This window comes from Chrysochloris asiatica, unplaced genomic scaffold (genome assembly GCF_000296735.1).
Source record: "Chrysochloris asiatica unplaced genomic scaffold, ChrAsi1.0 scaffold00129, whole genome shotgun sequence".
NCBI classification, from domain to species: domain Eukaryota; kingdom Metazoa; phylum Chordata; class Mammalia; order Afrosoricida; family Chrysochloridae; genus Chrysochloris; species Chrysochloris asiatica.
Genome location: NW_006408647.1, coordinates 657,306 through 674,868, shown reverse-complemented (window position 1 = coordinate 674,868; position 17,563 = coordinate 657,306).

The following is a 17,563-nucleotide window of genomic DNA, read 5'->3' as shown; positions in this document are numbered from 1 at the left end:
TTAAATTGAAACTAATTATAATAAAACTTTAGAAGCTAACAGTAGAAACAGAGAAATGTTTTGTTTAAATTTTTTTTTTTTTTCTGATAGAAGCAAAATATACAAACAGATTTACATGGCTTTACTAATGGAAAACTCTGAACTAAGACAGTGGAAAACAGTAGAATCCTTTTGTATTTTCTTTAAAGAAAGCAGGCAGAACATTGGCATTGAGAAAAGAGAGAAGGAGTTATTTTTATAATACCAGATAATAGTCTGGAATCCAAGAGTCACTAAATGAATGCAGTGGACTAAACTATCTTACTTTAATGAGGGAATCTTTGCCTCTTTAACTCTTTGGCAATAATACTCTTGGGATTTCTTTATATCTTTTATCCTCTTATTGTTCACTCAGTGAATCCATGTATTATCTATTCATTGTTTTGTTTCTTACACAAAGACTATAGTTGGTATTTATAAGTAACTTTGTAATATCCCTTCTTTCTCCCAGGTATGACATCCTAAGACAGGCTTACGATCTATGAATTCTGACCCCTTCAAAAATTTGTAGCTAAGTGCTATTGAGTGGATTCCAACTCATAGCAAACCTGTACAGGGTTTCCAAGGAGCAGCTGGTGGGTTTGAACCTCTTACCTTGTGGCTGGCAGTCCAGGGTAGTGGCGTACTTTGTCTTATTATTTTAAATTTATTTCTGAGGCATTTCATAGGGTCTAAAACACTGACCTGGTTCTTCTTGAAAAAGGCATGCTGTGGTTGTTAGGTGCCGTCGAGTCAGTATTGACTGATAGTGAGTGACCTTGTGCACAACTGAATGAAACACTGTCAGGTGTGTAACCCTCACAATTGTTTTTATATTTGAGTCCACTGCTGCTGCCACTGTGCCAATCTATCTCATTGAGGGTCTTCCTCTTTTTGGCTGACACTCTGCTTTACCAAGCTTGATGTCTTTCTCCACGGACTGGTTCCTCCTGATAATATGTCGAAAGTATGACTCTGGTCATCCTGGTGTCTAAGGAGCATTCTGATTGTAATTCTCTCAACATAGATTCATTTGACCTCTTGGTGGTCCATGGTACTTTTAATAATATCCTTCAACACCATAACTCAAATGCATCAATTCTTCTATCGTCTTCTTTATTTATTGTCCAACTTTCACATGCATATGAAGTTATTGAAAATATCATGGCTTAGGTAATGGGCACCTTAGTCCTCAAATTGACATCTTTGCTCTTGAACACTTTAAAGAGGTCTTGTGAAGCACATTTACCTAATGCAACACGTTGTTTGATTTCTTGACAGCTGCTCCCATGAGTGCTGATGGTTGATCTGAACAAAATTAAGTCTTTGACATCTTCAATCTTTTCTCCATTTATTTGAGTGCTATTTATTGGTCCAGTGTTATGGATTTTTGTTTTCTTTACATTGAGATGCAACTCATTCTGAAGGCTGTGGTCTTGGATATTCATCACTAATTATTTGAAGTCCCCTTTACTTTCAACAAGCAAGATTGTATCATCTGCAATTTGAGGGTTGTTAATAAGTCTTCCTCCAATCCTGAAGCCACTTTCTTCTGCATATAATCCAGTTTCTCGAACTATTTTCTCAATCTATAGACTGAAGCTCTGGTAGCGTAGTGGTTACGAATTGGGCTGCGAACCTTAAGGTCAGTGGTTCGAAACTACCAGCAGCTCCGCGGGAGAAAGATGAGGCTTTCTACTCCCCTAAAGAGTTACACCCTCGGAACCCTGTACAGGGTCACTATGGGTCGGAACCGACTCGACAGCACTTAACAACAACAACAACAACATAGACTGAATAACTATGGTGAAAGAATATAACCTTGGATCACACCTTTCCTAATTTGTCTCCTTTTTCTGTTCAAACAACTACCTTTTGGTCTATCTACAGGTATTCATGAGCACAATTAAGTGTTCCAGAATACTTACTCTCTGCAATCTTGTCCATAGCTTGTCATGATCCACACAATCAAAAGCCTTTGTTTTGTCAATATAGTGCAAGTAAGCATCCTCTGGTATTTTCTGTAAAAGGTATTACATTGCTTATGTTGTAGAAAAACATATTATCCTATTTTTTGACCTCAGAGATTGTGCTGACTCAAATGTCATAGGGCTCCTGGTAATTAGGACATTAAAGATAAAAATGTGTCTAAAATTGTACTTTTAAACAGCAAAGACCATGAAAATAAAAGCTATGCTTCTCCATGCTTATCTTTCTTATAGTCACTAGCCATATCTGGTATGTTTCAATACATATTTGTTGAATGGACCAAGAAATGAAAAAGGAATTAAAATTATATTATTCATCTACCTCTGCTGTTAATTATTTTTACTTATGTTAAGTTGAAGTTTTAGTGTATGGAAAATAAAATTAAGATCAAATGTATTATTTATAAAGATAAAGCTATGTGTGTGTATGGGAAAAAACAGGTACACCTATTTTTTACTTTAAGTTGTGGCTATTTCTTTCCATATATTATGTAACTCATTGTACTATAAAAAAATAATTGTTGTTGTGGTTGTGAAGTGCCATTGAGTCAGTTCCGACCCATAGCGACCCTGTATAGGGTTTCCGAGCAGTAGCTGGTGAGCTTAACCACCGACGTTGCAGTTCAAACGGCTTTGCAGTCCGGCGCATTAACCCACACTGCCACACCCGGATGTAATTGCCATAAAATTGAAAATTTGAAATTCGAAAAGCTAAATATTTTGTAAATGTCCTTTAACTATTTTGAATATTTTTTAATTCTAAATTTGTTTGGACTGTTAAGTCTGAGTATGTCTATTCCTATTTAAATAGTAGTTTTAAAAGAGATTTTTGAGTACAAACCCGATGTCTTATTACTTTTAACTTTTATCATTGCAAGAATCTCCAAAGCGATTTCTATAAAATGTTAAGAAAGCATATTCGAAGAGAAAAAATGGAAGAAACCATCACTGCTAGCTAACTAACGGAAAACTATCCTCTCTGTTTTCTTATCAGTTTCCCAAACTACATGTCTCAGAATCTCTTTTCTATATAACACTTGGACAGTTAAGGAGGGCTATTAGCGTAGTGGTTACGAATTGGGCTGCGAACCTCAAGTTCAGCAGTTCGAAACTACCAGCTGTTCCGCGAGAGAAAGATGAGGCTTTCTGCTTCCGTAAAGATTTACAGCATCGGAAACCCTGTACAGGGTCACTATGAGTCGGAACCGACTCCACGGCACAGAACAACAAGAAGAAAATAGTAACACTACACTTACTTTTCATATTCTACAAACTTTTCATTGTTCTAAAGCCAGTATGAGAGTAGATGAAAGATAATTCCAAAAAATTTAAATTTGTACAAATTTAATCTCAATTTATAGACTGCTTACCAAGTGTAGCATCATTACTGTACCCTTAAAGTAACTAAAATATGTTGTTGTTAACTGCCATTAAATCAGTTCCAACTCATGGCTACCCTGTGTAGGGCTTCTGAGAAGAAGCTAATGGGTTTGAACCACTGACCTTGTGGTTAGCAATCCAGTTCTTATCCTACAGCACCACACCAGAACTAAAATGCAGTGAAAGTCAGTGCAGTTCCTATACTACTGCTGCAAGAATGTAACTCTAACTTACTTTCTTCCTTTTTTATTTAACAACTTGAAAATAATACATACGTACTGACAATAATCTCGATACACATAAGTGGTTTTGTAGTTGGCCTATCATATTACTCTAAGAATGCACATTTAACATGCACATTTGTTATTTAGTATTTACAATTCCATGGAAGAGACCTACCTCTTTTAGAAATAGAAAGAGTTCAGAGAAATTGTTCCTGCATTAATGATGGTCCTTTGCCATCTTCATCAATTATTTGGGGAGGGTGGTTTAATAGACTTTCTACTTCATTAATAGAACTATGGCATTAAGGGCAGTCATGTCAGTAAGTCAGGGCAGAGGGAAATTACTAATCTTTGAAAGAAGTAAAAAGTTTTCAGACTACTCTGTATGCTATGAACCAAAATAACATTTATTGGCATTACTTTAATTCATTTACTGTATCTTAATACTTTAATAGGGAATGACAAAATGCATGCATTATATCTTTTTGTCAAATGGAAAATGGGAACATTATTTGGTTCATGTAATACTTTCTTGAATTTCAAATTATGACATAAAAAGTAGAAATGTCTAGTTGTTCAACTCTGTAAATAGGACAAAGTGATTAGCCTGGGATTAATTTGATCAGATGTTTCTTTTAAAGGCTTATTTCTGTGTCTGTCCCATTTTGTTGTTGTTGTCCATTTGTATTAATGCTATATGATAATAAACTTCAATTGCATGGATAATACATTTGTATTTGAGTCGCTAGTATTGTGTGGCTTATAAAGACCATAATGGCAAAAACAAGATCAACCTAAATTTTACTGGAGAAATAGTTTACAATTCTTATATTCTTCAAACTCCATGATTATAATGGAAGAGGAATATGTGTGTGTGTGTGTGTGTGCACACGTGCATTTGTGTGTTCTATCTTGATATGCTCACAGTAGGTTGAAGATAGATTGGCAGTAACAGCTGCCACCAGCGTCAACATGCAAGTACAATGAAGTGTGGCAACCCCCCAACTGTTTTCCATTCAAATGAGTTATGAGTTCTCACTGTTCTGAATCACTCTCATTTAAAAAAAATCATATGTCTAGTTGTGAGAATTGGGGAATATCCACCTGGCAGGCAAATTTTCATGCTTTTAAAAAAAAGTAGAAAAAGAGATTACACTAGATCAATCAAAGTCACTAGTAAAGTTTAAGAGTGAGAAAAAATGAGGCAACAAAAATAACACACACACACACACAAAAACCTTTTCTTGATTCAAGGACTCTGAAGCAGTGGCTAATAACAAGCAGCATCATATAAGAAATTCAGGGAAACAATTGTAAGGGGCAAGGGGCCCACTTGACCTCCAACATCAAAGCTTTGTTGGAGAAAAATTGCTTGGTTACTTGTAGCTTAATCCAACATTACACACTTCTTTCAAACATCAAAAATGCTGCTCAGCTTTTGGATTGCTGGGCATTCTTACTACTAATCCAGTCTTAATTATAAAAGTTTTCTACTCCCTCAGTTTCCTGCCTCTGGCACCACCAAATGCCTGCTAGAAGGAAGAAACATGGAAAACAGTAGAAAGAAAATTGGGAAATACCTTATGATAGAAGGGAATTATTGCTTGTTTCATTGTCATAGCTAGCCAGTATGTTCTAGAAAGTTCTACATATAATGATCTTTATCAGAGAAACATTAAATTGGCTTCAAAATATCTTTCTATTTTGAAGGAAAGTTAGCATTTTAAGAGAATTATTTCATTCATTCATTCTAATAAATAGATTGAAAATCATTCTCACTGCGGTATCTTAAGTGGCACTGAGGTCTCAAAGATTACTTTAGCTTATCTATCTCAAAAGACAAGGCCTGCATATTTCTTTGTAATCAGATTTTCCCATAAACATTGATTTGTGGTCTTTTTTGTGCCCTTAAGTCTAAAAACACATGCTGATTGTGCCTATGTACTTGAACTTGAGTTGGGACAAGCACAAAGTTTCATAAATTACCTAGAGAGAAAAATAAATAAAATTTCCCCAGGGAATGCCCATGATTGCCATAGCCTGTGGCTTCTCACTGGTCTTCTAACAATTAACATGGGTGTATCCTTTTCTCTTTCCATCCAATCTTGCTAAATGCTTGTAGAAAATTAGCATGTCTCCTTTCAATTGTCTCTCTTCTAGTCTGAACATGTCCATTGCTCACAGGTCTGTCTTATTTCCAAGCCTTTTATCAGTTCAGTTGCTTTCCTTTGAACTTACTCCAGTTTGTGTTTCTTTTCAAACATATGATATCCAAAACAGAACACAACTCTCAAGTAGGCCTAAGATGGAACAACTCAAAGGAGTAAAAGTGGCTTCTTTCTCTTTGCATTCTGCTTAAAATCTTGGTGCATTAAAGTCTTTGCTTTTATTGGCAATAGGTTTTTATAATCCTTCTAAGTTTAGTGCTCACAATCTGTAACGCTGGAGCTTTTGGTATTATTAAGCTCCCTCTTGTGTTAATGTGAACAGATTATTCTTTTATATAAGACCTGTTTTACATCTGATTGCAAGTCATGTCTCCAATGCCGTAAAAATGATTCTGTATTAATATCTTTTTCTATGGTACCTGAAATCATTCTTATTATTTTGTTGTTCATCAACATGTTTACTACATTTTTGTTGCCTTTTGTGTTGTGCATCCAATTCATAACACAACATTTAATTATATGGTAAAGAAGACAGAGAATAACGTATATGTTTCTTCAAACATGGCATTGGCCTATTAACAACTATTCTGATACCAAAGACCAGAAACAATAGACTATCCATCTTTTAGTAGTTCTTCCTAATCCTTATTTCTCTGGTTTCTCTGTAAGAATGCCACCCCTGCTTTTGAAAAGAGGACAGGTGTTAAAGACAGCTGCACTAGGTCTCTTTTGGCAATCTCCCAGCAATGAGGAGTCTTGCTGGACCCCTCCCCAGACCAATCCCCAATTCTCCTCACCTCCTTCACAGATTGCAGACATGTTACAGTTGGAATTGAAAGGACTACAATCCAAAATGATGCTATGATTTTTAATTATCAATTAATTATTTTTTACTTGCAAACATGCTGAAGAATGCTGTCTTTAGTACATACAATCTTCAAGAAAAGTACCACATCCCAACTGTGCTCATTAACATTGTGAAGAATATTAAAATAGTGACAAAACATGGATCTTTTATGTATCACTCAATTTTTATAAGGCTTTATTTAAGTTTAAGTTAGACTATATTTTGGAGAGTCAGGGTCTCACTATAGTAAAGATGTGGACACTTATTGGTATCTGGAACCATACTAAAGTATGTAATGGTTTGGGTAAACTAATACTGGTCTTTTTTTTGGGGGGGGGCAGGTGTATTTTTGCTATAAGAAATTCTTATGTTATATCTATGAGGCATTTAAGAGATATCTGCTCTGTGTCAATACTTGATGGTCTATCCGAACATTGGCAAAATTAATCCATATATTAAGAGTAGTGTTATGATAACTTTTAAAAGAAGTACCCTTCATAGCAGAAGGGAGAATTTTATCAACAGTACTCTGAGATATATTCCCAAGTGTTTCACATTACCTTGGACAAGGTAAAACATATTACCTTTGTTTAATCCACAACATTCATGTGAACTGTACATTGTATTGCATCATATATCCACAGCTATTTTCACAAAAAGTAATTCTTGCATTAAAGACCATGCACATTGTTTCTTTCTTTGTTAAAAATGTTGATGAAGAATATGAATCACATGCACCCTGACATTATAATATGCATTGTATGTATTGTATTATCTATCATCTGATTCCTTCCTCAGCATTAAAGGATCCACAGAGCTTGCCACATAATGGGTACAAAACAAATATTTGATAAGAGAATAATTTAACCCTATGTGACATTTTATGCTCTATTACATCATTGGAATTCCCCAGAAATCTTACTTTTTCTTGTGAGATCCAAGGATTTGGATCATTTTTGTGATCAACATTAATATCTTAATCTAACAAGGATATTATCATCCAACCAATTTGAGCAATAAGGTATATAACTCTAGTTCATATATTTCTAAAATATTGTTGTTAAGTGCTGTCAAGTTAGTTACGACTCATATTGACCAAGAATAGGATTTTCAAGGTGCAACTGGTGGACTTGAACAACTGACCTTGTGGTTAGCAGTTTAGTGCTTTTCCTACAGTGCACACCAGAACCTAACCAAATGATACTTAATGTTTGTTTGCTTTTCTTCCTCACTTAACTGAAAGGGAAGGGAAGTTATAAGGATGGGAACTGCATATTATTTCTATTAATTACTTGTGTTTCTATTCCCAGTGAATGAATGGCCCAGGAATGATTGAATGCATTGATAGATGAATGCATGATTCTATCTCAGAGGAAAGGTAAGAGAAACTTATTTTTACGCAGTGCGGGCATGATTTGTTGCTAAGTGCCATCGAGTTGACTTGACTCTTAGTGATCCTATGTACAACAGAACCAGGCACTGCTCGCTCATACAGCACTATCCTCACAATTGTTACATTTGAGCCCATTGTTACTGCCACTGTGTCAACCCAGCTTGTTGGGGGTGAAATAATATTGATTCCATATGACTTAAACCCATTGCCATTAAGACAATTCTGACTCATAGTGATCCTATGTAGTGTTTCTGACACTATACATCTTTGCGCGGGCAGACAGCTTCATCTTTCTCTCTTGGAAGTGGCTGATGGTTTTAAACATCTAACCTTGCAGTTAGCAGCCTAATGCTTAACCTACAGTGCCAGTTAAGGCCTCCATAATCTGTTTCAGCCCCATTTCCCATGCTATAATACACTGTGCTTGAAACATAGAAGATCCATCCACAGTGGTATGTACTTGGGACATATTAATATTTAGTAAAGGCTATTTACCATTCCCTTTCCCTATTTTATAATTTAGGCCCAACACAAACACACAGGTACATATGTCAAGCTTATATAAACTTGGGTTATGTACCATGGGACTTCCCTACCTGCCGTGTGCTAGGCCTTTATTACTTTTCACCTGTTTTCACTCAAATACAACCCAATTTTCATGTTTTTTCTTCCAAAGCAATTAGGCCTTATCATTCTCATGCAAGAAACACGACAGTTGATACTCTACATGAGTATATTTGTTTTTGTAGTTGTTGTTAAGTGCCATGGAGTCTAAGTTGATTCCCACACATAGTGACCCTGCATAGGGTTTCCAAGGAATGGCTGGTAGGTTTGAGCAGTCGATCTTGCAGATAACAGTCCAGTGCTGGTACTACTTGGCAATGTGTTGTTTTTGCATGGTCCATGAGTCATCTTAAAGAGTATTGGTCCTCTTTTTCACAACAGTTCATTCCATTCCCTAGGAATGTGTGTGTATACATAAGGAAGTATTCAGCTGTGTGTGCAGACATAGGAAGTATTCAGTATTTTGACAGATTTATAGATATTTGCCTTTCATGGTTCTTAGTTTTGTTTCTTCCTCTTATTATCATACTTTAACAACCAAGTAGAAACATTGCAAAAAAAGGCTTTTTAAAAGTTGTTTCTGTGAAAAATTATTTAAAATTCCTCTAGCTTGCAAACATCATTTGGCTGCTGTTTGGAATGAAAAGCCAAAATCGTTTAGTTAAAGATTGAAATGTTCTCATATTTATTTGATCTACGGGATCAGTTTTGCAGTTCTGTATGACTTTAAACTTCATGGGAGTCATTTTGCAGGAAATTGCAAATTATTCTGCTTCAATGTTCCTTGGCCTTCATTCTATGCTGCCCTAAACTTAAAAGGCAGCAAAACTCTTTTTTTTTTTCTGTCCTGAGGGCTGTTGTAAATTGATTTGGGGGTGGGGGACTTAGAGTTTAATGAAATTGCTTTTCATCATCACATTTAAATACTCTTCAATGTTAAATAACAAATCTAGTATAATAAATGTTCTGAATTAAAGAAATTCATTAAATTTTATTTTAGAGCATAGAACCTTTACTTAGATTATATTTAAAAACATTGAAATTTTCAAGCATGCTTGTTGTAATAGATTCAGAATATCACCATTTATGGATTAGTTATATTGCAGAAATACTTTCCAGAAGTTAGAGCAATATTCTCTTAATGTTTACTTAGTACTTGTTTCAGGAGAAGATTGAATTAATCTTATAAAAAGAACCTTGAGTACCTGTGTTTCTTACATGCTCTTCTAGTCATAGCAGATTGCCAATGCCCTAGAAATACAAAAAGTTCAAAGTGCAAAGGGAGAACACAATCTGTTATTTACACTTTTGGGACAGCAATAGTAGCTGAAGGTTATTGAAGCATGTGAAGACACAATTTTATTTTTCCCAAACCTTTGTTGGAGGTAGAGAAGAAACAGTCTAGACATGATACTGGATTAAGAACTAACAGCAAGAAGTTAGTGGATTATAATAGCAGGAAAGAATAATCTTCTGAATACTTTGTTGGGCTTACCTTGTATGTCAAATGTCAGCTCCTTTTCTGCACTTTTTCCAAAGACAATAGCATTGTTGATAGTTTTGTCCCTGCATTTGCAAAGAAGCTTTGTTAGAACCAGTCTGCCTTTGGCACATGGAGGCAGAACTATAGTTGAAAAAGCAGAAAGGAAATGCCAGGGAAGTTTCTCCAAAACTATAATGTCTGTTTACATTTTTGTGTGGGTGAGAGAAATGAAGCCACTTGTTAAAAGTACTGAAAACGTAGGTCAGAAGATGTTACAGTCACAAAAACTTTAAATGTATACTACTTTGTGGAACCTGACACAAGATGTTTATTCAGGTATAACCTCTTGTGTTAGTCATTGTATAGGGTTGGCTCAGTTGAAGAGGCTTATCAGAGGATTGTGTGATAATGAAAAGAGAAAAAAAGAAAACAAAAGATGAGTTCTTAAGGAGTGTGTTTTATAAAAGCTATTGAACACCTTTCTCTGAATATTCAGAGGGGTAAACTATTCCTATGTATTCTCTTGCCATCTCTCCCCTACAGCAATTTCTACAGTTTAGGCTCAGGGAAGACAAAGGATGGAGGATTCCTTTGAGACTCTTGGTATGACAATGCATGATTTGGGGAGTAAAATATGTTTTAATGTGTAACACTTGTATGTGACATGTTGTTGTTGTTGTCAGGTGCCGTCGAGTCAGAACGACTCATAGAGACCCCATGCACAGCAGAACGAAACAATGTTTGATCCTGGGCCAACCTCACTATCGCTGCCACACTTGAGTCCATCAATGATGCCACCTGGCCGATCCATCTCGTTAGGGGTCTTCCTCTTTTTCTCTGACCCTCCACCTTACCCAGCATGACATCCTTCTCCAGCTACTGTTTTCTCTGGACAATGTGTCCAAAGTATGAGAGATAAAGCTTAGACATCCTGGCCTCCAAGAAGCACTCTGGCTGACATGTAGATCTTCAAAAACTCTTACATTGCTTGCTGTAACTAAGAATAGTTTAATTCATGTTGCCATTGAATCGATTCCAACTCATGTTGACCTCATATGGGTTAGAGTAGAACTGCGTTCCGTAACATTTTCTATGGCCGATTTTTTGGAAGAAGTATACCAAGCCTTTCTTCTCAAACACTTTTGGGTGAACATATCTCCAACTTTCCCTTAGCAGTCAAGCATGTTTTAACTATTTTGACCACCCATGCACTCCATCTAATAATAATTTACCCAGCATGCAACCATGTTCCACATTTTTCATTCCTTATTTACTGCCATTTGATGAAATAGATATTTTAAAAAATGAATAAGTGTCTAACCATAAGTAGTCATTAAACATTACATGATCTTTTTAAATGAAGAGTAAAGACAATATCCTGGGTAATTACTTTGCTGGTTCAATGACCTCTTTGCAAATTGTCTCTAGAAGACAAGCAAATTTAGTGTGCAAGTGTACTTTGTTTGACCCGTGTTCCTCTCTGATCGTGATCATTTTACCTACATATCTGCTTTTGGAATTTCACTGTTTAAAGGTTATTCTTCTTTCTGTCCAAATGATATATAGGCATGTTATACTTTATTAAAAATTACCAGTTTTCACTGCAGAGCTATCTGAATTCCTATGGTTGTTGAAATGATTAGGAGTACATTGGTATAGCTTCAATAGAAAACATGTAGATTATAACTTCTCTAATATTTTACTTGATATTTAACTTACTCAAAGATATTTGTCCTGGGCTAAAAATGTACGGCTCTTTGACAAGGTCTCAGCAAGTTACTTAAGCCATTTGAAGTTATCCAAATATAACAAGTGCTATCATTGTTTTTCTAAAGCAACAGTTTTTAACTTTATTTTATTCCTTTAACACAAAGCCAATAGAATCTATAAACTTTAATATCCACATGATTATAGTTCTCATCAAGGAAAGAGAAGAGAGCCAAGTGTAAAAAACAACAATTAAATGTTTTTTTATAATTGTAAAGATTTAAAAATACTTAAAATTACAGGTTTGTGTCTCTCAATATTCTAGTTCTTCCCTTAGACCATCAACTGACTTTATAGGCCATTTTATATTTTTAAGCACATAAGAATAGTGAAATAAGAGTTCCAGTAAATATATGTTAAACTAAAAAAACAAAACACACACAAAGAAAACACTAATATAATTCCTGATCAGAAACATATTTTGTTGGAGCTACTGAAGTCAGAAAGTGATATTGTTACATATTATACATGTATTTTAGGGAGTCCTGGTATGTTGCTGTAAGATAAGTAATGGATTATTACCCACAAGGTCAGAGGTTCCAATCCACCATCCACTCCTCTGGAACTCTATATATGTCCTATGTGGCTGCTATTAGAACTGACTTCACGGCACTTAACAGCAGTGGTGTCTATCCTCAACTCAGATATCTGACAGTTTATCTTCTTGTCATGGTTTGTTTTCTGCTTCAATACAAGAAGCTATGATACTGGTATTTTTAATACCCTCAGAGTCTACCATGGTGGACAGGTTTCTCTGGAGTGTCCAGACTAAAACAGACATGGAAGAAGGAGGCAAAAGCAGCTGCAAACATCCATTAATAATCAGAATGTGGAATGCATGAAGTGTGAATCTAAAAATTAGGAACGTTAAAACATAAAATGGAATATGTAGAAATCTAAATCCCAGGTACTAAAGAATTGATATGGACTAGTATTTGTCTTTTTGAATAGGACTATCATTTGATTTACTATGCCGGTAACAACAAACTGAAGAGGAATGGTGTTGCGTTCATAGTCAAAGAACATTTCAAACCTATCTTGAAGTACATTGCTGTCTCTGATAGGATAATATGCATATGCATATAGTTAATATCACACCCATTGATAGCATGCATTGACAATTACTTGTCATTGAATAATATGGCCTTAGTGATAGAAATTGCGTTGCAGATCATATGATATAATTTTGTAATGCTACTACTTCATTGAAAATACTTTTTTTTTTCCAAAAACATAGTGACTTTGCACATGGACCTCACTGGATGGATGCATGGGAATCAAAGCAACTGCAACTGTGGGTGGAGAAAATGGAGAAGACCAGAAGAGTTGTAGATTGACATACATGAAGAAAGCTAACATCATTTAAAAGATAGGGGGTGGTGGGGAAAGGCCTAAATGGATATCAGAAGAGACTTTGAAACACAAAGTTAAAATAACTAGAAGAAACAATGAAGTAAAAGAGCTTAACGAAAAATTTGAAAGGGCAGCTCAAGAAGACAAAGTCAACTATTACAAGGAAATGTGGAAAGACCTGGAGTTGGAAAACCAAAAAGGACGAACACATTCAGCATTTCTCAAACTGAAAGAGTTAAAGAAAAAAATAAGCCTCAGGTTGCAATATTGAAGGATTCTATGAGTCCTGGTATGACACTGTCAGATAAGGACTGGACCACGAGGTCAATTTGAACTACAGGGTTGGTGATTCAAACCCACCAGTCATTCCTCTGAAATTCTATACAGGATTGCTATGAGTTGTAAATGATTCAACAACACTTAACAACAACAATAGGCAAAATATTGAATGTTGCCGGAGGTGTCAAAAGAAGATGGAAGGAATAAACAGAGTCCCATTAACAAAAATAGTTGTTTGGTGTTTAGGCATTTCAAGAGGTATCATATGATCAAGAACCTATGGTATTGAAAGAAGCCCATGCTACACTGAAGGTACTGGCAAAAAAAAAAGCAAGTCTCCAGGAATGAAATACAAATTGCAATGTTAAAATAAACTGATGCGATACTGGATTTTCTTACGTACCTTTGCCAACTGATTGAAAGAGATATATAGTTGTGCCATCGCAAAAAAAGTTGACCCAACAAAATGTGGGAACCATCAAACAATATCACATGCAAGTAAAATTTTACTGAATATCAGTAAAACTTGATTGCAGCACTACATTGACAGAGAGCAGCCAAAAATTCAAGACTAATTCAGAAAAGGATGTGGAAAGAGAAATATAAGTGTTAACATCAGTTGGATCTTAGCTGAAAGTAGAGAATACCAGAAAGATATTTATGTGTTTTATGACTATGAGACTGTGTGGATCATAACAATTTATGGATAGCATTGTGAACAATAGGAATTCTAAAAACGTTTTTTGTGTTCATACAAAAGCTGTAAATAAACAAAGAGGCAGTCATTACAACAGAACAAGGGAATACTGAATGGTTTAAAATTATGATACAACCCTGTGGTCCAGGATTTTTTCCTTTAAAAATACTTATTCAATCTGTATGATGAGCAAATAATCCCAGAAACTGAGTTATATGAGGAAGAAAATGGCACCAAAATCAGAGGAAGAATCAGTAACAACCTGCAACATGCAGATGATGCAACCTTGCTTGCTGGAAGCTAAGAGATATATTTACTGATGAAGATTAAGGACTACAGTCTTCAGTATGGATTGTACTTCAATGTAAAGAAAACTAAAATCCTCACAACTGAACCAATAAATAAAATCTTGATAAATAGAGGTAAGATTGAAATTGTTAATGATTTCATTTTTCTTGGATCCACTATCAACACTCATGTAAACAGCAGTCAAGAAATCATATGATGAATTACATTAGGCAAATCTGCTAAACAAGACCTCTTTAAGGTGCTATGTCGATGTAGGATACATACCATGTGCTAACCACAAAGCAGGCAGCTCAAACCTAACAATCTATCCTTGTAAACCCTACAAGGTCTCTATGAGTCGGAACTACCTTAATGGCACTTAACAACAATAAAGATTTCAAGAGTATAGAGCATCATTGAGGACTAAGGTGCATCTGGCTAAACACAAGCTATTTTTAATCAACTCATGTTGTTAGGTGCCATCCAGTCAGTACTGACTCATAGTGACCCTATACACAACATAGTGAAACACTGCCTGATCCTGGGACAACCTCACAATTGTTGCCATGCTTGAACCCCTTGATGCTGCCACTTTGCCAATCCCATCTCAGTGGGGTCTTCCTCTTTGTCTCTGACCCTCCACCTTATGAAACACGATACCCTTATCCAGTGACTGATCCTCCTAACAATATGTCTGAACTATGAGAGATGAAGTTTGATCATCCTGACCTCCAAGGAGCACTCTGGCTGCACTTCTTCCAACACAGATCTATTGGCCCTTTTGGCAGCCCTTGGCACTTTCAATATTCTCCTCCAACACCATAACTCAAAAGAAGCAATTCTTCTATGGTCTTCCTTATTCACTGTCCAGATTTTGCATGCATATGAGGTTATTAAAAATACCATGGTTAGGATCAGGTGCACCTTAGTCCTTAAGCTGCCATTTGCCAAAAGGTCTTAGGCAACAGATTTGCCTAATGCAACAAGTAGTTTGATTTCTTGACTGCTGCTTACATGAGTGTTGATGGTTGATCCAAGAAGAAGGAAGTCTTTGACAACTTCAAACTTTTCTCCATTGAAAAGAATGTTGTTTATTGCTCCAATGGTGAGCGTTTTTGTTTTCTTTACATTTAGATGCAATCCATACTGAAAGCTGTGCTCTTTGATCTTCATCAGTAAGTATTTTAAGTCCTCTTCACTTTCAGCAAGCAAGGTTGTATTATCTGCATTATGCAGGTTGTTAATGAGTCTTCCTCCAATCCTGATGCCATGTTTTTCTTCATATATCCCAGCTTCTTGGATTATTTGCTCAGCATACAGGTTGAATAAGTATGGCAAAAGAATACAACCCTTCGTATACCTTTATTAATTTTAAACTGTTCAGTGTTCCCATGTTCTGTTGAACAACTGCCTCTTGGTCCATGTACAGACTCCTCATGAACACAATTAAGTGTTCAGGAATACTAATACTTTGCAATATTGTTCATAGCTTGTTGTGATCTACACAATCAAAAGCCTTTGCATAATAAAAAAGTACAGGTAAACATCTTTCTGATATTCTCTGCTTTCAGCCAAGATCCATTGGACATCAGCAATGATGTCTCTCATTCTACGTCCTCTTCTGAATCCAGCTGGAACCTCTGGAACTTCTCTGCCAATGTATGCTTGCAGCCATTTCTGTATTACCTCTCATAAAATTTTGCTTGCATGGGAACCCAAAGATATGGTCCGATGACTTCCACATTCCATTGGGTCACCTCTTTTTGGAATGGTATATGAACAAAAAGATTGCAATCACCTCATAGGAAGATGAAAATTAGACAATGAATAAGGAAGACCTTGGAAGAATCAGTGCATTTGGAGTAGTTTGTTGGTGAATAATATTGAAAGTATTATGGTCTACCAGAAGAACATACAAAAATGTTTTCGAAGTACAGTCAGAATGCTCCTTAGAATTGAAGGTGTCAAGACTTTGTCTCTTGTACTTTAGACATGTTAAGAGGGACTAGTCCAAGAAAAAGGACATCATATTTGGAAAAGTGAAGGTTCAGTGAAAAAACAGGAAAACCTCTAATGAGATGGATTAATACAATGACAACATTTGTGAACTCAAACAACAATTGTGAGAATGGCACAGGACTCAGTGGTGTTTCTTTTTCTTACACATAGGGTCAGAATGAGTTGCAACTTACTCTATGGCACTTAACAACAACAGCTTCAGTTTTGTATTGTACTTTATAATCAATTTTTGTATGGTTATGTAATTTTTCATCCATTCAGCAAGTATTAGTTGGTTCCTACAATATGCTGGGGTCCTGGTGCAGCCACTGTGAATTAATGTGCTGAGCTGCTAAGTTGGTTTGAACTACAAGGTTGACAGTTCAAGCTCACCAGCATTTCCTGGGAAACCATTTAACGGATTGCTATGAATCGTTACCAATTAGATAGCACTTAACAACAACAACAACAACTATATGCTATGTATACATTAAAAAAATAATAATAAACAGGGTCTTTGATGAACTCCTGGTTTTATAGGGAAAATAGCTTAAGAACTCATTATTAAATGTGCTCGGTTATAAGATGAGATAGTCACAGATGGGAACACCGTGAGAAATCACTTCACCAGTTTCCGAGGTGAGACAAGGAAGTTAAGCATAATGAGATACTGAAATTGAGAGGAAAATTTGGTCAAGAAGAGGCAGATTAATGGACAATGAAGAAAGTTACAGAAAGAAGAAATGCTATGTGCAAAGGTCTTGCTGCTAATGCGAAGAGAGCATGGTGTGTTTAGTAAACTAGAAAAGACGTGATACTCCTAGAAGATTCTGTAGAATCTTAAGTATGTGAAAGTATAATACAAAACAACAGGGAAACTTTAAAATACAGATGTATGTTTGAAATCATTGATATGAATGTTGTAATGGGTAAGAGGCATGAAGTCCAGATGGAATATTCTTGAAAAATAAGAAAGGTAACAGGAAGGGTGATGAGTGATGAATAGCTTGTGTGAGATGAGAGAGGCGAAGAGTGAGGAATACTGTGAAAAGGGATATAGTACAACAGAAGCAAGCCGGTGTGTGCATCTGAATATTGAGAGTGAACAGCATAATC